The sequence below is a fragment of the Thermobia domestica genome, chromosome 5 (assembly GCF_964235325.1).
Source record: "Thermobia domestica chromosome 5, izTheDome1.hap1.1, whole genome shotgun sequence".
NCBI lineage: Eukaryota > Metazoa > Arthropoda > Insecta > Zygentoma > Lepismatidae > Thermobia > Thermobia domestica.
The window spans coordinates 316256029-316280323 of NC_137458.1; the positions used below are offsets into that span (position 1 = coordinate 316256029).

General features: G+C 38.6%; 1 protein-coding gene across 1 annotated transcript in view; it reads left to right on the forward strand.

Annotated features, from left to right (window-relative positions):
* Rsph3 (Radial spoke head protein 3) overlaps nucleotides 1-24295 on the forward strand; it is a 349537-nt gene that overhangs the window by 65368 nt on the left and 259874 nt on the right. The gene's annotated exons all lie outside the window — the stretch shown is intronic.

Consider the following 24295-nt stretch of genomic DNA (forward strand, 5'->3'; position numbering starts at 1 on the left):
GAACGGCTTTCCCTCGCGTGTGATGCATCGGAAGAATTCGGTACGATTTGTGGAGCTGGCTTCCGAACGCACACTTGAGAAAGAGTGAAACAGCACAAGTGCACAAACAATGTTGCCAAGCTTAAAGGACATGGCAAACAAGCGAAAAAAGCACTTAGAAAATTATAACAATTATTCGAATTAAACAATAATAACTAACTAACTAACTAACTCTGTGGCCTATGAAACCCGGAGGTTTAATGCCGCGTTCACAAAAGGTCTCCACTGACTTCTATCCTTAGCCAATTGGATCCAGAAGAGCAAAAATACAAAACAACAATAACTACAAAACAAAACTTAGCGACAATCCAACAACACTGTGCCCTCGAGAGATGTTCTCCGTATAGCGCTAGAGAAGATACTGGCAAAATTTTATGAATAGGGGTTGACGACCGCGACACACCCTCGTGTTTATTGGGTGGTGAAATAGGTAAATCGAGGTCAAGCTTCACGACTCCTCACAGTCACTTTAGCCAATAGTAGTGACACACTGATTATAAGATGCAGAAATCGTCCATTTAACTGGTAGTCGACCAATGGGGTTATTCGTGAATGTTCTCGTTTCGTTTTCGAGACGAGATGAGAAATTTCTCACTTCGTGGGCAACACTAAGTTTTAGAGTGGTTGGATGAACTCCAGAGCCGCACTGGAACGAAGGTAGAGCGAAAAATGATTCTTACCTCACCCAGGAGTTGGGTTGATCACGAAACGAGACGAGATAAAATTTTCTTTACGAGGTACGATACGGGACAGACCATTTGAATACGAGGATCATCCAGAAAATAAAGACTAGTTATACAAAATGAAAAATAAAATACTTTTTTTTTTTTTTTTTTTTTTTGGAAAAAGCAATTTGTTATATACGCAAAGCTTCCATTACTCCTCTACATAATCCCCACCTTCATTTAAACATTTGACCTATCTGTTTACGAGCTTCAGAATTCACATGTTAAGCCAGGTGATCACTGCATTCTCCAAATCTTCAGCACTTCCCAAACTTTTACCACCCAGAAACTCTTTCAAATTAGAAAAAAGGTGGAAATCGCAATAACGTTTTGCATTGATCGTAGTGCCTTTTGACATGAAATTCTCCAAAACAACACCTTTACAATGTTAAAAGACAGTTGCTATGACCTTTCGTGGTGAGAGAGTCTATTTGAATTTTCTCCGGTTTTTTTTTTTTTTTTTTTTAGGGTGGTAAAGAAAAATGATGGCACTCAAGTGATTGGGGCTTGCTCTCTGGGGCAATGTGAGACACTCAGGTCTCCTCACCAGTCACAATCCAATCAAAAAACGCGTCTCAATCTGTGTGATATCGCATCAACAATGTGATGGCAGTGAACACCTGGCATAATGAACTGGCGGTAGCAGAGTATAACCTGGGAATTCTGGAGCTCATGAACAAATACGTCAAATGTTTAATATAATTTTTTTTTCATTTTGTATAACTAACTAAGCGGTCTTTGCGGTCTTTATTTTCTGAACGAGCCTCGTAGAACGAGATGATACAGCTTCATAGCTAATCCTACCAGGAGTAGAACCACGGCCGTTAAGTTGGTATGTAGCAGTGTTACCTTTCTATGCAGGTATTTACTTGAGCAAAATAATTAACCTTCCCCCGACGTAAAGACACGCTGATTCCTTACAATGTCGAGATGCCAAATTTCTTAAAGAGAGGCTTAACATAATATACTTAGCTAATTGATTTTCATTCACAATACGCGAATCATTGCATGTTTCTAAACAGTAAAAACGTTGCGAATATCGTGAATGCGGAACATAAACTCCAGAAATAAAACTCAAATGGCATTCTTTCGTTGAAAGACGTGTCCTGCAATTCATTTTCTCCTGGCGAAAAGTCAAGTCTTTTTCCCAGTGTTTCTTAAGTAAATGTTTAACAGTTTTAGAAACAAATTCTGTTTTTATTTACTTTCTAACCGGCTTCTATGTTAGTATTTCTTAAAACTTCCCATTAAATACAAGTTTAAAATTGTCTTGTTTTCATCGCTAAATAATATGCTTTTATACCTAGGTATAAATAAAACTCATTTTCACCATTACGCTATTATCAGTACAGTACAGTATATGAATAACGTGTAAACAAGTACTTCATTAAGATCTTTCAAGTGTCTTTCGTGCGCGGTCTTGGTTCAATTCCCATGGGAGAGCATTAAGAGTCTAATCACTGCGAAATTAAAATATCGCTAATTTTCCAGTAATTATGTAATATCTTCAAATAGATAAAAGATAATTGAAAAGTGGAACAAGAGCTCACAAGACAATATTATTTTACATGAGATACCATTATCACGACTTACTTATCTGTTTTAGATTTCCAACCATTAGGAAATTGGCATTTATTTTCGCGTTTATAAATGTCTGCAAACGGAAAACTACTAGGTGACTAGGATATCTAACAACAACAATAACAATGGAAAGGATTTGGAAAGGTATCGGCCAGGGCTCGTTTAGTATTTACCATCCCGGCATTTGCCTGGTAGGATTGAGGAAAACCCTGGAAAACCCCAGTCAGGATGGTCGGCAGCGGGAATCGAACCCGCGACCTCCCGAATGCGAAGCCAACGCTCTACCACTTGAGCTACTTCGCTCGGTAGCTCTTCGCTACAACGTTCTTCTGATTCTGAATAAGCACCCTCAATTTGTCTGGTAAGCTTCAACATCATGACCTGTTTTACAGTGGCATCACTATACTACGGCCGCTGTATCTCTGGCTCTGACAGATATGCGAAAAAGAAAGCGAGGGTTGATACTACATTAACACACCCCCATAAGGTCCAATGAGTGACCGAGCTCTCACCGCTCTGGCATGGAAACCAGACGTTGTTGCCGCTCCGTATTCTTCCTTTTGTTTGTGCATAGTTTCACTTTTTGTTTCACTTTCAGTGAAAAGTGCTTTGAGATCGTGTTTGGTTATTGCAACTTTTTTTCTTTTCTTTGTGTGTGTTTGGGTGTGCTGTTAAGGAGTGTTGTTATTATTTGGTGACAATGGCTAGTTCTTCAGAACCGAAGCCAAACAAAATAGTGTATAAAGGACAAATTGGCAACATTGTTTTGTCCACATGCAGAACTGTCAGAGCCAGAGACATAGCGGCCGTAGTATAGGAATATATTTTTTGGGGATGGCTGAGTAGAGTTTTTTTGTTGTTTTGCCGTAAGAGGCTGACTCTCTAATTGAATGTTTCCATAACAGCGCCCTCGACTGGAACGTCACGAAATTAGCTGCCAAATCTACTGTTAAGATTTACCTTGCTATTAAAACATAAATATAAAAGTACATCAACTATAATTCGATGATAAATTTACATACAGAGCAATATATTTTCAAGTTCTGCCCAAAAGGTATCGTAACTGATCGTTTCTAGCCAAGGGAGAGGATGGAGAAGTTCTTCATGAGCAGAGACGTAAGTGGGAATGTCAGGTATATGATGCGATGAGTGACATCTGAGCCTTGCGGAGTGTAAATCGCGTCCGGAGTGAACACTTGTTTTGTGGCGTTGTCAAGAATTAAGGTGCACGATTGAACAGCGATATGCAATCAAGCTTTGTGTACAACTGAAAGATTAAGGGTCCACCAAGTCCGGAGGGAGATAGCCTATACTGGAATTCTCCACCACGATAATGCGCCGAGTCACACGTTGCTACGTGAAAGAGCGTTTTTGGTGAAATACAACATGGCAGCGCTGCCTCAACCTCCCTATAGATCAAAGCTGGCTCCACCGACATCTTTTTCTTCTCTTGAATGAAATAGAGCTCGAAAGGACACATGGGACGGCGGAAGAGTCGTACCCGAAGGAGATTCCGGTTGCAGACTTTCAGGAGGGGGCATACCAAGCGTAGCAGAAGCGCTGAGAACAGTTTATTGATACAAAGGAATTTTCTTTTGATGAATTGTAATCCATTGTACTTATTTATATCTGTAGTCCCGATGCATTTTGAACTGACCCTGTATATCCCATGTACCTGTTGTTTATATTACTTATTTAGTGTTAAAGAAGGAACATCGGAAATTTCAGCATTTGCTAATGAGGCTTGTTAGCTGAGCGAATAAATATTAGGCCGGACGGACTTCAAGATGTCGCTAAGGAAAAGATTTTTTGTATTTTAAAGTCTTGATATACCATGGTTATAATTCTCTAGCTTTATAAGATATTCAAAAGGAAGTACACTAGCTTTATATTCAATTAAATTTGAACCAGATGAATGGCAAAAAAAAGACACATTTTGATTTAGGCTTAAAGTATCCCATTAATATTGGATAGAACATAAACAAACCATGACAATACATGGTGTTCAATATATACATATCGAAAGTCCGTTCGTATTGATTTTGTTTTCTGCGAAGTTTCTTCTAACGGACTGAACTAACCATTAATTTCACAAACACTTTATTTCTTAACATAAATATATTGGAAAACATGCATTATTTATACCTTTAGATTTGAGATATGATTTAAAAATAATCGGCAGCCAAAAGTTTATAAAGACAGAAAAAGGACCGATAGTATTTCCTGTCTTAAATACTTTTCGTATCTGTTTCCTGCCGGAAATGTTGTAAGTGACTCGTTGAAAAACCGTTCAATAATATCCTCCTCCACCACACCACCCCCGTCACATGAATTACGTACATGGATTGCCAACGAACGCCTACAACGCATAAATCACATTTGTCTCCAAAGGGCAATGAACTTGACAAACGTTTGATCAATTTAAAAAGAAAAAAAAAAACTTTTATTCATACATTCTAAAATTAACTCTTCCGATATCCTGCATAATTCTGGGTTCGTTTTTCCACGTGGGCTTTTTTCGTTTAGTAGAAACATACGTAAGAAGATTTTGCATGCTTCTCATTAATATGAGATAACATACACGTAAAAAAAATGAATGAAAGAAAAAACTCGCCAGAATTCTTCAATTGGTTTACAAAATTAATTAGCAGCATTTCTCGATTTCACTTCCGTAATTTTGGTTTTTTTGACGAGTTTCAGTCGAGCATAAAAAAAGTCTCGAACTTCCTCTCCCCCTACCAAGTTGAGTTGCATTAATGCAATATCTAAGGAATTGCATGACAAGTTTCTTCATGTCATGTGAACAGGAAGTAGTTATTACATTGTAATTTTTCAAGAGGACAACCTGTTCCCTTTCATTTATCAATAGCTATCCGTCTTTTTGAATTTAGCTTTCAGTTTCTTAACAAGCTTATAGAAATTTAAATATTCGAGTTCTGTACAAAGGAAGCACTTTTTGACAAGAATTACACACACATTATACGGGCGAGCAGTTTCCCATCCCTGAATTTTCGAAGTAAGTTCATTTCTTCGAAATGCATGTCGAAACATATTAGGCCAGCTTACTCACACATTTAACTTTAAAACTATAGTTTCATTTAGTTTAATATAGAAGTCTTTCGTGGCTAAGCGGTTAGCGTACGCGCCTTTGGCGTGGGAGACCTGGATTCGATTTCCGGCGGGAGCTCATGTAGTTCGGCTTCCACGTTAATCAATAGGTCCACGTCTCCTATAGTTTCGCTACTGAACTGGACGTTAAACTCAAAATCAACTCAACTATAGTTTAATACTTATATGAATGCCTTTCCCGTTAGTCTAGTGGCTAGCGCATGCCTTTGGTGCATGTGGTCCTGGGTTCGATTCACGATGGGAGACCACAAAAATTTAATTTCACAATCATTTACTTTCATTAACGATCCTCTCCTTTAACCTAAATGATACCCACACAGCACATATACGTATATCATATGTATAATGTACATAACATCTAGCCGTTGTATACGTATATTATCTGTAAAAATTCGGTATAGATTACGTATATTATACGTATATCAGTAGTTTAGATGTACGCCTTCGTGACGTATATTATACATAATCGTGGGACGTTAAACTAAAATTTTATTTCATTTCAGTACCTATATTAAATACTATAGTTCTATAGCTAGGTAGTGTACCGAGCTGTTCAAACAAATACAGGGTGTTTCAAAATGAATGGGGTTTTAAGGCTTTGTAGTATTTATTACATTTAACGTACAATTATAAACAATACATCAAATAAAAGAGCAACTCAAACAGACTTTGCTACAAGTGTTCAATGTGAACACCATTCGTCACTCGGCACACATCGAGACGATAGGCGAGAAAGGCCCATAAACTTTCCACCGGGATGTGGCACAAAACACATTCAATTTAGGGGAATCTCATTGCCACTGTACCATCTCGTGGGGATTTCCTGACCCTCAGATGCGAACATTATGAGTGTTCACATCGCCACTTAGGTGAAATGTCGATTCATCACTGAAGACGACACGATTCACAAAATCTTCATCGTCATGCATCAACATTTCATTTGTAAAGTTGGCACGTAAACCGTAATCTGTAGGCTTTAGAGCTTGTAGCAACTACAAACGATAAGAACGTAGTTGTAAGCGTCTCCTTAAAATTCTTCACACAGACGGTTGCACTGTAACTACAAATTCAGTCTTTGCAAAATGTGAAACACAGAAAGCTTTTTGCTCATTTGTCGCCATCTTTGCTACTAGCGCTTTCTAACGGCAGACAGAGGAAACAATGCGTGCGCATTACGGTGGCTCAAAAATTAGGGAAAAATACAAGTGTTTATTTTTTTTCGAATTTCACTTGCGGCACCCCTAACATTTATTACGCCACTGAAAATAGATACACAGGTAAAATTCCAGATTTTTATAACAATTTTTAATGATTTCGCAAGCCGATTGAAATTTTGAGTGCTATTGCTATATACACATTGTTATACATGTGTAACAGCAATATGTGTAACAAAATGTGTAACAAAATGTGTAACAATATACAGGGTGGGCCAAAAGTAGATATACAGTCCCGTCCGGTATTTTATATAATTTCTTATTGTTATCAAGGAAGTAGACCTAGTTTCTTTATTATTTAACGTCTTTTTACTTATAACTTAAGCCTGGTACAGTCGAAGCAAATAAATCCATAAAGTAGAATGTTCTGCTTGATCAATACAGAGGTGTATACCTACTTTTGGGCCACCCTGTATATTGTTATACATTTTGTTACACACATTGCTATATACATATTACACAATTACCCATAAAAACACAGTATTGCTGATTATATTTGCATTTTTAAAACTTTGTAAGTTTACTTGTTCACTCTGTTTTACACTTCACTTTGACGTATTGAGTTTACTTAAGGTATTCTTTGAACAGTCTGGATATTGCCTCTGTGTTCCGCAACAACATGAAGTAAGTACTGTTTCTGCTCCTCTCGTCGTTTGTGATAATACCGTTATACTCTTGTATGAGGGCAACTCCAAGTTCTGCATGGTCATTAAATACTTGGAAGGTCATTAACTATTTATTTATTTATTTATTGTATATTGAACACAACAAGTGTATATCCATTGACAGTGTTCAGTAGTATACATAAATGATTAGTACATTACCTAATGTTTGTTCTACACGCTAAACTATGTAGTCAAAGTATTTTTTTATGTGTACATCAAATATATCTATTATAGGTCATGTTATTTGGACACTATTATATATTGTGCACATTCTCGTAATAGGCGATATAGGGTCTACTTGATGCATTAGTACGCTGGGGTGGTTCATGAAATGTTTGTAGCCGTGAGCGCATTTTCCTGTTCGGAACCTGAAGGGAACTATTGCATAACCAGCTAAGTAGTCAGTGTAGGATTTACTGTATATGTCTCCGGATTTTGGATAAGAAATGTTGTTTGAATACTAAGACGTTCAAAAAAAAAAAAAAAAAACTACGTCATGTGATTCCTTACGAAATTCTCGATCTTGACATTCTGTAGTGAAACAGAGCATCTCGAGGTATTTGCAGGCGTTTTGGAGGCTTATCATTGCTGATATCTGTATTCAAGTTTTTTTTTTTTTTTTTTAACCATTTCTTGCTTTGCTTCTTTGGACAGTTCATCATCGAAGAACGAATGACAAGCTAATGAGTTCTTCGCTCAAGTATCAGAAATAACCACGATTTTTTTCTTGAGCTTTGTAAACGATTGGATTGTCTGTTTCATATCTAAGAAGGTTTTTTGAGGAATTCGAGATCATTTCGAGAAGGAGTTCGATGAAGAATTCGAGGAGTAGATGTAGCAACTGGTGATAGCAATCACGCTTTTTTGTCACATAAAATTTAACAAGGAACGTACTCAAAGTAATCAACCCTTTTTCTTTTTAATTAGTAAGGTTGAATGGGTCTGTTATTTTGAATGCGTACAGTGCCTTTGCTATACACCTGTCTCCCATATTTTTGATTAGTCTAAGAGCATCCGCATGTGCTTCTTATGAATTGGAATACGAACTCTTTCCCAAAATTGTACGAGGGGGAACCCAAAAGAAACCGGATTGAAAGAGCGCTGCCGTTCCTAGGCGTAGTAGAGAGTTCTCCTGCTAGGTGGGTCTAGTAGAGACCTTCCCAGATCAGTTGGTCAAGCGGCTCACACAGGATCAAATCATTCGTCTGAATTTGAGCCAGGACTTGAAAAATCAGATTAAAATAGGGATGCGCACGAGATGAGTCGAGAGGATTTTCCTGACAAAATTCGAGTCGAGACACGGCTCTTCCAATAGAAAAATATACATTTTTCGAGTCGAGACATTACTTTCACAGCACATTTTCGAGACGAGACACCACAAATCTTGTCTCGCATCCCTAATTGAAAGTGATCCAAACTTTTTGACCAACATGATGAGAATTAAACAAAATATAAAAGGAAAATATTTTGATGGTGTAGAGGCTGTAAAAAGAACTTCGCAGAACGCATTGGACGATATAAAAGTTCCAGAGTTCCAGAGTGCTTCAAACAGTGGGAAAGAAGATGGAAGAAATGAATCGCATTTAATGGAGACTGAAAGAATTTTGTAAATAATGTAATAAATTATTGTTTTAGAACGAAATTCCGGTTTCTTTTGGGTCCTCCTTCATATAGTTTCTCGTATAACATCTCTAGCACCACCATGGATTTTTTTCTTGGTTAGATGATGGTAAAAAATACACACACAACATCGCGATTCGATTGTAGTTTATTTAGTTCCGGTCAGATTTTCCTTGTTCCTAGTAAATAAAGTCTATTTTTTTTTTTTTTTTTAAGTAGCTTTTGCCATGACAGTAAGTAAGTATACGGTATACCAACTTTATCATATCATAAACTCACTATCACACCACAGTCTAAGTCAAAACTGCACCACCACTCTTCTAGATTTTGTTTGGTAAACAAATGCTAACAATCAGCCGCTACAATTCGGTATTATCAGGTTACTGCCACGTAATGTTTCACCGACTGCGGTGTTTCTCCGCCACCGGAAAACAAATGAAGTGCGAGTGCAACTTACCAATTGAAACGGAACCAAGTTAACTTTTCGCTCAACTTGTACGATAACGTAGGTGCTATGATAAATACAAAATGCAATGGATGCATTAAAGGGAATGAAATACCAATGTAACATGATAAGAGAGGCTTTGTTGATCATTGTTGGAACATTTCCTATAATAGCGTAGTTGATTTGTAATAAATAATGGCATGAAACCGATATAGAAGAACAAACGCACAAAAGCAGAGTGTATCATATTGTCAACACAGAGACTATAAAGCACTAATTTTGTTAAACTTAAAGTCGATTGAGCAACCTCTAAATATTGAGCTGTTGATTTGAAATGTTGTATATATTATTTATTTTTAAGGGAGTTAGTATGGCAGAGTGAGATGTCTTGCTATTATACGAAGCGCATCCAGAAAGTAAGTTTCCCACGCGTCCCATAGCTAGGAAACCGTATGTTGCACGAAGGGACTGCGTGTACGTGAGAGAGTAAGGTCCTAACATGGCACATGCGCCAGCGGAACTTCCCTAGTTTTCTCAGTAGTGTTGCAACCTAGAACAGAAATAGTGGGCATTTCAAAAGTGGCGTTCTTTATGGGACACCCATTATCGACTATGCCTTCTGTGTTCTTATTTGCCTGTCGCCGTTGTGTATTATCAACGACAGGTTATACAGGGTGTTTCAAAACAACACCAACAACGTTTGGGAGGTGATTCCTGACACCAAGATAAGACAAAAAGTATAGACCAACCTGGGTGCACAAATGCTTCCTTTCGGAGTTATAGGCTACCGAAAACATGAAAAAAAATGAACTTTAAAGACCCATAGCTCCCAAACTATGGAACATACCGTAGTCGGGTCAAGACTTCACTTAGGAAATAATATGTGCACTATCCAAAAATCCATGTTTCACAATCCAACAATTTTTATGGAAGGAGTTTGGCTACGGGCATATAAATTGAAGTACACCAACTACCTCTAAGGTAGTTGGTCCCATAGTCCCATAGTTTTGGAGCTATGGGCATTTAAAGTTAATTTTTTTTCCTGTTTTCGGCAGCCGATAACTCCGAAAGGAAGCATTTGTGCACCCAGGTTGATCTATACTTTTTGTCTTATCACCTCCCAAACGTTGTCGGTGTTGTTTTGAAACACCCTATATATCTGCTCCGTTTCTTCTCTGTGTTGTTTACTGAAAAGAGAAGCACAAAATTCTGATGTCATAGATTATTTACTTGCAAATGGCTTTGTCCGAACGATACAAATGAACTCCAAATCAGCACAGTGCCATGCCGTGGAAAATCAGCGCCTGGGGCGAGAGCATACAACCCCCTCCCCGCAGACAAATAAGTGAGGTCCAGAGACAAGCCGCGAAGCGCTACCATGATGGCGTGAAGAGTAGGAAAATTTTCAAAACTAAACCCTACTTTCTTCTTGATTTTGAGCACTTTTTATTACTTTTTTTCCTTCCATTTTATGTACGGTATGTGCACATGCATTTTCCTAACATGAGTAACATTATAGGACCAGTTCCTAAAGCAGAAAGAGGATTTAAGTATATACTGGTAATGTTCCAAGTAATTTTTCTTCTCTTTTTTCTTTTCCTCGCGAATTTTGTGCCCCCTTACTTTGGCGCCCGGAGCCGTTGCCCCACTCGCCGCCCGTAAGGTACGACACTGAATTAGCAGTACCTCTTCATTTTATGTGTGATTCATTTAAAGATCTAAGCTTATTCGTGTCTAAGCGGTAAGTGTACGCGCCTTTGGTGTGTGGAGACCCGGGTTTGATTCCCGGCGGGAGCTTATGTGGTTCGGATTCCACGTTAATCAGTAGGTCCTGTCTCATATAGCTTCGCTGCTAAAAGGGGCGTTAAACTCAATATCAACTCAACTCGTTTAAAGATCTGTGTGAGGCTCACAAGGGAGTTGATTTGAACTCTTTGACTTGGAAACAATGACAACTGTCACCGATGATCTCTGGCTCAAAAACAATCCATTTGTTAGCTGTCTCTGAGTAATCAACATTAATTAAGAACACCTGTTTTGTATAAAGCAGCTTAATTTAGTTTCTGCATTTCTCATTGATCATTTGGGCTTCAAAGATGATGTATTGAGGTTGTCTCGTAGTTATAAAGCGTAGTATTGACAATTTATCTCGCTTGTGCTTGTTGATGTAGCCTACTTTGGTAAGAAGGAATAGTACACATAACAACCATGTTTCATATTTTCTTTACAAAATAAAAAAAGTCAATATATATGAAGACTCATGCGCTACATACATAGACGTGTTCTACTTCTATTGCTCTGACGTTTCTGAAAGATTACGTAGTGACGGAAAAAGAATGTGGAGGTAGGACGCGGATAGAGCTTTTGATGTTTCAGTTTTCCCCAGAGACTAAAACAGTTTCTACGGTAGTGACTTATATATATATATATATATATATATATATATATATATATATATATATATATATATATATATATATATATATATATATATATATTGTCTTTTTGAATATTTTGTATGATTTGTGAGGTATTCATATTACAGAGTGTCCCACAAAGAGGTTAACAATGTTTCTTTAAGTCACAAATATGTTCAAAACATTACCAATGATGTTCTAATATGAAACATGTTCAAAATGTCTTTCATTGACAGCAATACATTGTCGGCAATGCTGTGGAACAGACCGATAAACATGTGATATTGTTTCCATTGGAATGGATTCAGAGGCAGTCTCAACCGCCTCTCTCATGGCATTCAGCGTACGTGGTTTTGTGGCTTAGACAATGTTCTTTAGTGTTCCCCACAAAAAGAAGTCTAATGGCATTAGATCAGATCTGGGTAATACTCGACACTTCCTCGTTGGCCTATCCATATCTCAAAAAATGTTGCATCCAGGAATTGCCGCTTGTCTCGGTGGTAATGTGGCAGTGTACCGTCTTGTTTGAAAAAAGAAACAATCTTCATCTGAATACAGTTGATCAACAGATGCCATGATGGTTTCCTGTAACATATTAAAGCACTCTACATTTATTTTTTTAAAGAATGGCCCAACAAGTCCTCTCACTGATATACCATATCACACTGTGTGATAACCGAGAAAGGTTAACACTTGTTCTTCCATAACATGGGGATTATTTCTTGTCTAGTACACACACTATGGCGATTAATGGTTTCATTAAATTGAAAAGCCACCTTACACACCAGTTATTATGTAGCATGGTGTGTTTCCATGTCCTGTGCGTTACTGCAATGATAAGGAAATAATGCCTCCACGTAAATCGTGTATTTTTTTTTGTTTAGAAGTAAAGAAATTGTATATAAAAATCAGAAAGTAAAAATCAGGGACAGATTCGGGAGAGGGGGGAAGGACTTCCTAGACACTTTGTCTCCTTCCGCCAAGATATAGACAGTCGAAAAAGTAACAAATTTAAACGTCAAAAAGAATTTTAAAATATTATATGCACACAGAGAAAAATCCGTTCTCCGGACAGCGGTATATTGTACAAATAAATGGTATCCTGTTGCTTACTATAGAAATCAGTACGGAGCATACGTTATCCGTATGCTACATAGGCACTGCCCTTAGATGTTACATCATGCCGTTGCAGGATGTCTGACATCTAACAGTTTTCCGTATATCACATGCATATACTTATGTTACCTTCGTCAGCTATATGTTATATACGTCCATTTGTATGTGAAACCCTGACCGCCTACATTGTTTCATACAGAAAGTACGTATAGATGGAACGCTTATACGGAAAGTATTATAAAACATACGTTTTTAGTTATACGTCTGCTGTACGTTAAGTCCAAAAACTACATGAATTACGCATGTAACCTACCTTTTTAAGTACGCCGCCTACATTTTTTTCTCAGTGCACACAAATTCATTTTCGAAATATGTAGGGATAACGAAATCTCCAGTATATATATGAGAGTTTTAAGACAAATTGCATTCAAACTATGCCAAATATTGTATATTCATAAATACAATAGGGGGGGGGCACATGAGCTTTGGGGGGACCCGCCCCCCAGGATCGGCGCCCTTGATGACGAATAAATCACCGAATCTTAGAAAAAGTGATTAACAACATGCTGAAAATTGGAAAAATATGCACTTTAAAATTATTAATATTAATATTAATATTAATATTAATATTAATATTAATAATATTATTATTATTGTGTTTGAGAATGCAGTATAATATTGTATTTGATGGCATTGTGCTGCGATACCAGAAAAAAATATGACATTTCATAAACTACTGACCCGTAGCAGATTGGCTGCCATGAGACAAAATTGGGTCTTAAGTACTGTCATTCGTGAGGCCGTGATATGCACTTTTGTGTTTCACTTCACCAGCTGTTTCAAACCGCGATACCCATATATGGGTTTCACTTGTCATTCGTTAACATGGTAAAACAATAATCTTTTGGCTCCAGAATGTTAGGCGGTACTCGTAGCCTGGCTCTAGAAAGCAACCGGCGCTTATAACAATGGCGTGAAAATGGACTACCATGTTGATTCATTTTCGCGAATTTTTATTACTTGGCCCCACAGAGTGTTACACAGGTCAAGTCTTGGCAGTCAACCTGCTAGTAATAAATGTCTTAACCACACTTAAATTACCATTTAACGTTATGTTCAATTTAACGAATATTGGAGAAACTAATCGTTAATTCTGTCCACAAGAAGGGTTTCTCCTTTGAGCTATTGTCGACTTCAACTATTATATATTCAATTATTGTCGCCGAGCAGTGTATTTCTTGGAAAATGGTGAGGAACGCAAACAGACTTTACGCACGAATGTTAGTTCAGGATGATTAATTTTTTATGTTGAAACAATGAATGACTGGGAGCATATCAAAGGAGAGGATAATGACCTTTGCTATCACAACACGCATGAATTTCTGTTTGTTCAAGATACAAATTTAAAGACAGTACTAAACATTGATCACCCTGCATTGATCACCCTGATGCACTTCTTCCTATATATACCCAATTGAAATTCAAATCATTCCCATGATGCAACGAAAGTGATATCAGTGACCTTGCCGACTGCAGTCGTAACTAATCGCATCGTCGTAACCAATCGCATAGTTTCTGCTACCCAAGGATGTTATAAAATAGAGGATCTACCCATACAACAAAATCGTGAAGCCATACGTCACAGTTCCGCCACACCTACTATGCCCTCTCCGCGCCATTAAGATCGCAATGTTTCGAGCCAACAAACATGGCGGAAACGAGAGTAGCCAATCAGACGTACCAACTCAGACGATGCTCAGTTGTTTTTCGGCTTCACTGAGTCCATAGGATGAAGATACGTATGAGCAGATCCTCTATTTTATAACATCCTTGGTGCTACCCGAACTGCTTTGAGTGGTGGTTCTACAGTCTCCAGTCACGTGATTTAGTTTCAGCTGGAAGAGCAGCTGTTCAACGATCAAGCAGTTGGTTAAATAACGTAATTGTAATAACACCAAAAACTACACAACTTCCTCCTGACTACATGTTTAGCCTTTGTAGCGAGAGGGGAGGTTCGATTCCCGATGAGAGTTCATGTTGTTCGGATTTTACGTTAATCTGTAAGTCCACCTTTCATATAGCGTGACTTCTGAAAGAAACGCTAAACTCCCAATAAAATCAATGCAAAAGTATACTTTTATTTAACTTACTCTTTTCTTCCTAAGATTAATACATCACTGAATGTAGGGGCGCACCCACTGGGGGGAAGTCTACCGCGTCAGAACCTCCTCAAAATTTTCAAACTCAACATAATCTTACATTTGTAAACTTTTTCAATAAAACTGTACTTGTTTAACAGGAAAATGACTGATGTAACATGAAAATTTGATCTTATACATCATATGTACTCTTTCTCTTATAAAAACAATCTAGTTCTATCATCTTTTCTTGAAAATATAGATGGAAGTATAAACTATACTATAATACTATAGGGCCGCGGTGGCTCAGTGGTAGAGCGTTCACCTCTGGTGCTTGGGGTCCCGAGTTCGATCTCGGCCCCCGCCAAGTGGATTTTGTGGTGGACAAACATCGTGTGCGTGGGTTTTCTTGGGGCTCTCCCGTTTCCTCCCACTTTCTTTATTTCACAATTTCATTCATTACTCATCATCACCGTTTCCTTTAGCCTAACCGGCATAACCATGGGACGTAAAACTCAAAGATTTCATTTCATTTTTTTTATAATACTATAATAAAACTATACTTGTTTAACAGGGAAATGATTGATGTAGCATGAAAATTTGATCTTACACTTCATCTGTACTCTTTCTCTTATAAAAACAATCTAGTTCTATCATCTTTTCTGAAAATATAGGTGGAAGTATAAACTATACTTGTTTAACAGGGAAATGATTGATGTAGCATGAAAATTTGATCTCATACATCATACCTGTATGTACTCTTTTTCTTATAAAAACAACCTAGCTGTATCATTTTTCTGTCACAATATAGGTGGAGGTAGAGGAAAATATAGGCGGAGGTTTAAAAAAAAAAGTTCCATTGGTTTACTATCTTTAACATATCTTACACATACATTAAGTTATACAATGACACTAATATCAATAATGCTTTCGCAGGGTGTTTCTCGGCTATAATGCTGAATTTCTCAGCTGAATGCAATTCTGCAATGATAACATCCGTTTCTGCTTCCCTACAACACGATAAAAGTTCATTTTGCATTCCAGGTGACCGATAGGTTATATTTGCTGAGGCTCTATATATATTTTAGGAAGAGACCAAATGTAGAGAATTGTAGGTGTAAATTGAAGTTAGAAGCAGGCGCACAACCAGAAATGTTTGTTAGGAGGAGTCCAAGTTTAGGGGGGTGGTCAATATCACAAGCCAGTATGTAGTATTGAATGGGTAATATCCTGCACCCGTAAGGATGATAAGTAATTGTAAAATACTTTCACCTATATTTTAAGGAAAAAAAAAACTGATAGAACTGGCTTGTTTCTATAACAGAAAGAGTACAGATGAAGTGTAAGATTAAATTTCATGCTACATCAGTCAATTCCTTGTTAAACAAGTATAGTTTTATTGAGAAAGTGTACAAATGTATGTTGAGTTAGGGACTAGGGATGGCCAGAAGCGGTTCCTGGCGGAACCAGTTTTCAGCTCTGAAGGAATCCGGTTCTAGAATATCCGGTTTCGGATTCAGGTCTGGAATCGGTTCTTCGGATCCAGGTCTGGAACCGGTTCTTAAGATCGGTTCTGGAACCGGGCTTTCGGATCCAGGTCTGGGACCGGTTCCTAAGATCCGGATCTGAAACCGGCTTTTCGGATCTAGCTCTGGAACCGGTTCCAGAACTTTGTGGCCAAACTAAACCGAGCTACTGGCAGGCTGTGAACAGTGTGCTAGATGAAATGGTGGAAGCGACAGACAGGCGCCCAGGCTGCGGCCGCTTGTCTCATTTGCCTAAACAAACTGTGTAACTGGCAAACTCATTGACTAAACATGTAAATTGGCAAACTCATTCGGCTAAACACTCACTGGTGGATCAAAATTTTTTCTGGGGGCACAAGCGGGTCTGGGCGAGGAGGGCACAAGCGGGTCTGGGCGAGGAGGGCACAAGCGCGTGGTCCCCTTTGCAGTGTTTTGAAGGTGAACTTTGTGCCTCATTTACGGGTCTTTGGGGGCTTTCGGATCCAAGTGTGGAATCGGTTCCTAAGATCCGGTTCTGGAACCAGGTTTTCAGATCCAGGTCTGGAACCAGTTCCTCAGATCTGGGTCTGGAACCGGGTTTTCGGATCCACGTCTGGAACCGGTTCTAGAACCGGTTCTTCAATAACCGGTTCCTCACGAAATCGGTTCCGACGAAACCGAAACTTTGTGGTCATCCCTATTAGAGACCCGTTGGAGCTCTCCTGGGTGCATCCCTGGATGCTAAGGTGCTTCATATCTATCAGAACGAGGAGAGTCATCAGAAAAGGTTAAATGTACGAAATACTATCCACAATCGACGCAAGTCAATAAGGTTGAACACACCCTTGCGACGGAAGCAGAACATCTGAAGATGGACCAATCACGTGTACAACATTGTCACAATGTGTTACGGAAATGCGTATTTTCTAAAGAGGTTGGCAATGAACAGGAAAAGAAAAGAAACGAAAACAGAAAATACTTGTTTTTGCTTTGGGTACAAATATGTCGCCCGTATGCGAAAGAGACGCAGATTCATCTCAATGTACGAAGGTGAAAGAACACGCAGGAAGGTTGGAAACGCCGTTCGTATAGACAGCCAGTGAGACAGTACTGTGCAGTGGGTTGCATATATCACGTAATGGGAACTACGATGAGATGGATGTTCGAAACGAAAATGTGTGTAGACAGTAGTAACACAGAAACAAAGATGTTACTATTACTGTTAGGTTGTACGCGTATTTTCATAATGATATAATGTTGATACTCATGCGTGGTGCTTATATTACTGTTGCTGTTTATCTTACGTATAGGGACCACCTGCTATTACATTCGACTGTGCTGTGCATTTTTGTTCCCATTACGCGATATATGCAACCCACTGCGCAGTACTGTCTCGCTGGTTGTCTATGCGAACGATGTTTGCATTCTTCCTGCGTGTTCTTTCATCTTCGTGCATATTGAGATGAATCTGCATTTCTTTCGCAAACGGGCGACGTATGCATCCAAAGCAAAAACAATTATTTTCAGTTTTCGTTTCTTCTTTCTTCCCGCTCATTGCCAGCCCTTCGCTCATTTTCGTAACTCATTGTGACAATGTTGTACACGTGATTGGCCCATTTTCGGATGTTTTCCTTCCTTCGCATGGGTCTGTTTTACCTCATTGCCTTGCGTCGACTATGGGTAGTATTTCGTACATTTAACCTTTTCCTATATCTCTTCTCGTTCTCGCTATATTCCACATAATTTCACGTTGACACCATTTTTATGCCCCTATTTGACGCTTTCAATGCGTTTGTTGTTGGCCGATATATATAAAAAATACATGTCGCTTCTTTTTCGATGTTATCTATGTCTGTGCAATCTTATCAAAATCAATGTGTTACACCGGGGTACCCTGCCTTGTAAGAAAATGTTTTCCTTGTCGCTCGCTATTCTCTGCGTCTTCGTAAACTCACCCTGCAGGCTACTGCAGTTCTCTCACACGAGACCAAAGTTTGATCATGAATTTTCATGTAATTTCAAATTGGAAGAGGTCAAAACTCCCACTATTTTCCTTGGTGAGCGTGTAATCGGTGCATAAGTGAGGAGACAGCAACGGATTTTAATCTATTCTCCGAGTCTAAAACAAAAATACGAATATTTTGTTACTTTTTAAAGAGTACAATACGGACATAGACAGGGACGCCAGCAGGATTTTTTCCAAGAGGGGAGAGAGAAAACCGACATACAAACACAGTCACGAATACATAAACTCTTTGATGCACTCTTTTTTTATAATACATCATATAAAACAACAGCTATTTATCCATATAGGCCTATAGTTATTGTGAGGAAGTACCAGAAACTAAGATTGTAAGGAGGATATTTCCGAAGTTTCATCTGTTATAGAAGAGTGAGGAGTGTATGGTAGTTTTAATACATGGAGTTGGCAATGTGCACAGTTTCAGCCACCTGCCACTTACGGCACTAAGTTGTATGTAAACACTAATGCCGGCTCGTTTGAAAAACTGGCCTCGGGAAGAAATCCGCTCAGCTATTCGATTTCTGAGGGTGAAACATTTACCTGCAGCTGAAATTCACCGGCAACTGGTAGAAGTTTACGAAGAGACTGTAATGTCTCGTCAGCATATCGCAGAATGTCGAAAGTTTGCGACTGGTAGAGGAAACGTCACCGATGAGGAGCGCAGTGGCCAACGGCATCAACAGATTTGAACATAGCTCACGTGGAGGAGCTGCAGCTGATTCAGGACAACAGAAGGATCACGTTACGGTATCTGATGGCAGAATTGGGAATGTCGTTCGGAAGTGTTCGTCACGTTGTGCACATCGCTTCACTTCAGATGAGGAGGTGAAACACGTCGTGACAACTTTGCTGAATACGCTAGAACGGGATTTTTACCAGGAGATGATCTTCAAACTCATTCTACGATGGGGCAAGTGCCCCAACCGAAATGGAGACTATGTCGAAAAAAACTGACGAGGTAGGTACCGGCAGACTATTGACTGTATTTTGTGCATATAGTGGTGTTACTCTAATTTTGTAACAACCGGTTCTATGGCTTGAAAATTCCACTCGTTTGCTCGTCAGTAGCCAGTACTTTTTGACATTTTGGCGAGTAAAATCCGATCAATCGAAAACGTGATTTCAAAACTAAATATCAGATGTCAGTCTTTCTTTATATTTGTAAGAGACATGCCAATAAACAAAATAAAAAAATGAATTGGTATGTTTGCTGTGTCGCAAAGTGAATTTTGTTCATTTGTATAAACACTGTGACTGCAAAATGGGCTGGTGGTAGGTTTTTTGGCTGGCTGGGATGCCACAAGTGACAAGTAAAAGACCTACACAGCATCCTAATACAAGGTAGTGTGGCGAAATTAGGTAGCACTGCGAGTATCTTGGAAACGAATTATGCAAGATAAATGATTGTCAGAAACTATTGGGCAGACCTTAATCTAGCAATGGATCGACTATTCTTGATTATGGTATGTATGCGTTTCAAACATAAATAACACGCACCACTACACTCATGTGAACCCTGTTCTCATTCTTGATATCTGAGCATTTGCGATTAAGAAATAAATGCTTATACCTTGTTCTGAGACATTACCCGCCTTATGCAAAGTCGTTTCGACGTGTGATTAGCATCATACTAAAACACTGACTACTGCAGGAGACTTATGTTAGTCAAACTCTTTAGTATAGCACTAATCGCGCTTCAAAACGACTCTGCATAAGGCCTTACATGTTTAACCCTGCAGGTATAAAAATTTCTAAAATTAAAGATAGTTAAACTAAAATTTATTGTTCCTGGGTATAACTGGGTAAAAATTTACTATTATGTGTGGGTCTAAAAATGGTTCTGCGAACTGGAAATATTTTAGCAGCCGTTTCTGGCGAACCGGTGCTAACCGGCTTAATATTACCACTGGGAGTATAACAGGGGCGGATCCAGGGAGAGAACTTTCTTATTTTATATATATAAATAAAACCCATCCCAAAGTTTGGAGCCCTTAAAAGTAACAGTATGACGACCCCCCCCCAGAAGTCGGTCCTGGATCCGCCCCTGGTGTATCAAATAATATATAAACGTTTAACTGCAGGCTTTGTAACCTCACTTTCTGATCACTTCTTCTACTATGGTATATGAATAATGAAATGTACATGTCTTGACATGCAAGGGCGCCGATTTCTCGGTAAATTTGGGGGGCCCACCCAGATGCAGAAGGGATATATGAGAATTTTAAGACAAATTGCATTCAAATTATACCAAATATTGTATATTCATAAATACAATGTGAGGGGACCCACATGAGCTTTGGGAAGGGGGGGCTGGCCCCTCGAAATAGTGAAATATCCTATTTTCCTATACAGACCTTTGGTTTCTGAGTTACATTCCTCAAAGTTGGAATTTGGCTTAGTCTAATCTTTGTTAAAAAAAACAAAACGAAAGAAAGCAAACAAATTGCTATTTAGAACAAGAATTGGGGGAAATTGACGGATGAAACTTATTAATCGTTAAAGTTATACGTTTAGTAAACACGATGTGTATTTTAACAAACATTTATTGTAATAAATGAAGGATGATCTTTTTTCGCAATCAGGATTTTAATTACTTGTAGTAAGAATCTCTCTACTGACTAAGCATAAAAATATTTGCAGGTAGCTATGGCTTTCTGACGACAGCCTTTTCCGAGGAATGTTAAAAATAGCTCTTACTGAGAGTTCAATACAGGTACTGGCGCTGCTGTAATCTTGAACAATGCTGCCATCTAGTGCTGGCAATGGATATTTCTTGCAGACAAGAAATACCGAAACCTTTCCCGTTGGAACATTGTTACGTAGCGTTAAGAAGTGGGTTTCTCAACCTACTGTACTCGTACTAACAAGAAGCTGTTGGTGGGACTTATAACTTACGGTCAGTGCTCGAAGTGGGGACAAGGTTATGGCATACCTGCTCCTCAGGAGAATTATTATCAGCATATTAATACCAAGGGCGCCGATCCTGGAGGGGCCAAGGGGACCCGGGCCCCCCAAAGCTCATGTGGCCTCCTATGGTATTTTTGAATGTACAATATTTGGCATAATTTGAGTGCAATTTGTCTTAAAATCTTCATATACATATACCTTCTGCATCTGAATGGGCCTCCCCAAATTTACAAAAAAATCGGCGCCCTTGATTACTACTTCTGATTACTTTTTACGCGTTCACTATTATATGCTAATTTTTCCGTGATAACAAAAAAAAAAGTATTGTGCAATCACGCGTCCCTCTCCCCTTAGTACAATGATATCAAAAACGATTCAGTTAACATATAATATGCTGCATTTGTGGTCTCGATACCAAGACGTCTTTTTATACAATTTATTACCAAAAAAAAAAAAAAAAAAGTATTGTGCAATCACATTCAAAAACTAACGTCACAGAAGCTCTCTCTACGATTGAGCCATCGCAGTCCCTACAAATTACTTACATGTTTCATTCAGTATTCTTCACCTTTCTGAGCTCTGCAGGGGCACGGTGGTTCAGTGGTGGAGCGGTTACTTCTGGTATATGGGCTTCCTGGTTCGATTCCCGGTTAAATAAGTTTGTTGTGGAGAACATTGTGTCTATGAGTTTTCTCGGCTACTCCCGTTTCCTTTCACCCTCTCATTCCACCAATTCTTCCATCATCATTTACTTCCTTTAATTATCTGCCTCCCTTACCCTAAAGGGCATCACATGCAACGTTAAACTGAACAATTTTTTAAAGCTTTTTGTGTGTAACATTACTTGGACAAATATTTTTACTTTCAATCACTGTACTTTTGAAATTATGAAAAATCTGTTTTTCCTGTTTTAACACCTGTCCCACCGTTTCAGTTTTTTTTTTTTTTTTGGTGGCCATGAACTTTACAATGACTTTTTGCTGACATTTTGACCGACCGACATTTTGCACAGGGTAATTTTAAGAGTTGAGACTTGTTCCTTCTTCTTCTATTTCGCAACATCTTTCCAACGATATGCTATTTGACCCCTCTTGCTATTTAAAAATTTTGAGTTGGACCCCACCTGGGGCCTTGCAGCTAGCCCTGGGATAACACTTTTTGGTTTCATACGTTGTACTTTTAAAATAGTCCTACATGTGTTTTGGTATCTGGCTTACTGTTTGCGATTTCTAGAGGTGGCAACGGACTTTTTGGACACCCTGTAGATTAATATATCTCGCAGAGTATGTGCATTCGGAAATTTGTTATTACAAATAGGCGTCATTAGTGCATTCAATTGGTGTGTAACCCACAAGGGCGCCGATCCTGGGGGACCGAGGGGGCCCGGACCCACAAAGCTCATGTGGGCCCCCGTGTTGTATTTATGAATATACAATATTTTGCATAATTTCAATGCAATTTGTCTTAAAATACTCATATATATACCTTCTGTATCTGAATGCCCCCCCCCAATTTACAAAGAAATCGGCGCCCTGGGTAACCCATCTTCCACTCCGATATATAATCTCCCTCTCTTCTCTTGTTAGATGTGACTAGTTCCTTACTTCCTCTGGGTGTACCAACATTTTCCGGTGTTGATCTAGCAACATGAAGTAATTAGGAAGCAACCTGAATTAAGATATATTGAACTGAGGTCCTGAGCAGTATTGTAAAATTTCCGGAAATTTTGAACCACCAAAAAAATCCCTTTTTTCCGAAAAAAAAAAGTAACTAACTAACTAACTAACTCTATGGCTTATGAAACCCGAAGGTTCAATGCCGCGTTCACAAAAGCTCTCCAGTGACTTCTATCGTTAGCTAACTGCATCCAGTTTCTACTTTGTATTCCAATCTCTGCGAGATCCATCTTAATATTGTCCTCCCATCTGCGCCTAGGTCTTCCTAATGTTCGTTTTCCGATTGGTCTTCCAGTCAAGACTTTGAAAGCGTTTCTACTTTCTTCCATTCTAGCTACATGACCCGCCCACCTAAGCCTCCTAGACTTGACGACCCTAACAACGTTGGGTAAACCATATAAATTATGTAGTTCCTCGTTATGAAGTTTCCGCCATTCCCCATTCCCGTTCCTCTTGGGTCCGAATATTCGTCTCAGGATCTTGTTCTCAAATACTTTCAGTCTATGTTCTTCCCTCAGAGTAAGTGACCATGTTTCGCAACCATACAGAATAACAGGCATGATTATCGTTCTGTATATTTTAAGCTTCAAATTCCTCGACAGAATTCGCGACGACAAGAGATTTTGAACCGAATAGTAACACGAATTCCCTGTTTTTAGTCGACATTTAATTTCTCCGTGAATATGATTTTCCTCTGTTAATACTGATCCTAGATATTTGAAACTATCCACTTTATCAAAAGTATTATTTAATATTTTAACGCATCCATAATTTGCTGTATTCCGGTCCCGACACACTTCCATGTATTTAGTTTTCTCTGCATTTACTTCTGAACCCATGTGCCTGCAAGCGTTTAATAAGGAAAGAAAAAGTAACATTTGGGAAAAAAATACTTTTTGCTTGTACTAGGATATCAATTCTGTCAATATATATTACCTTTAATGAACTTAAAATTTTAATATTTCCTAACTTTAAACACAACTATTATCATGGATGCAGTGTTCCTAGGCAATAGTAATGGAATTCAATGGTCAAAGGTAGATCTAGATTCAACTTCCAAATCTTTGGGTAAATCTACTATACTCACTCATTACA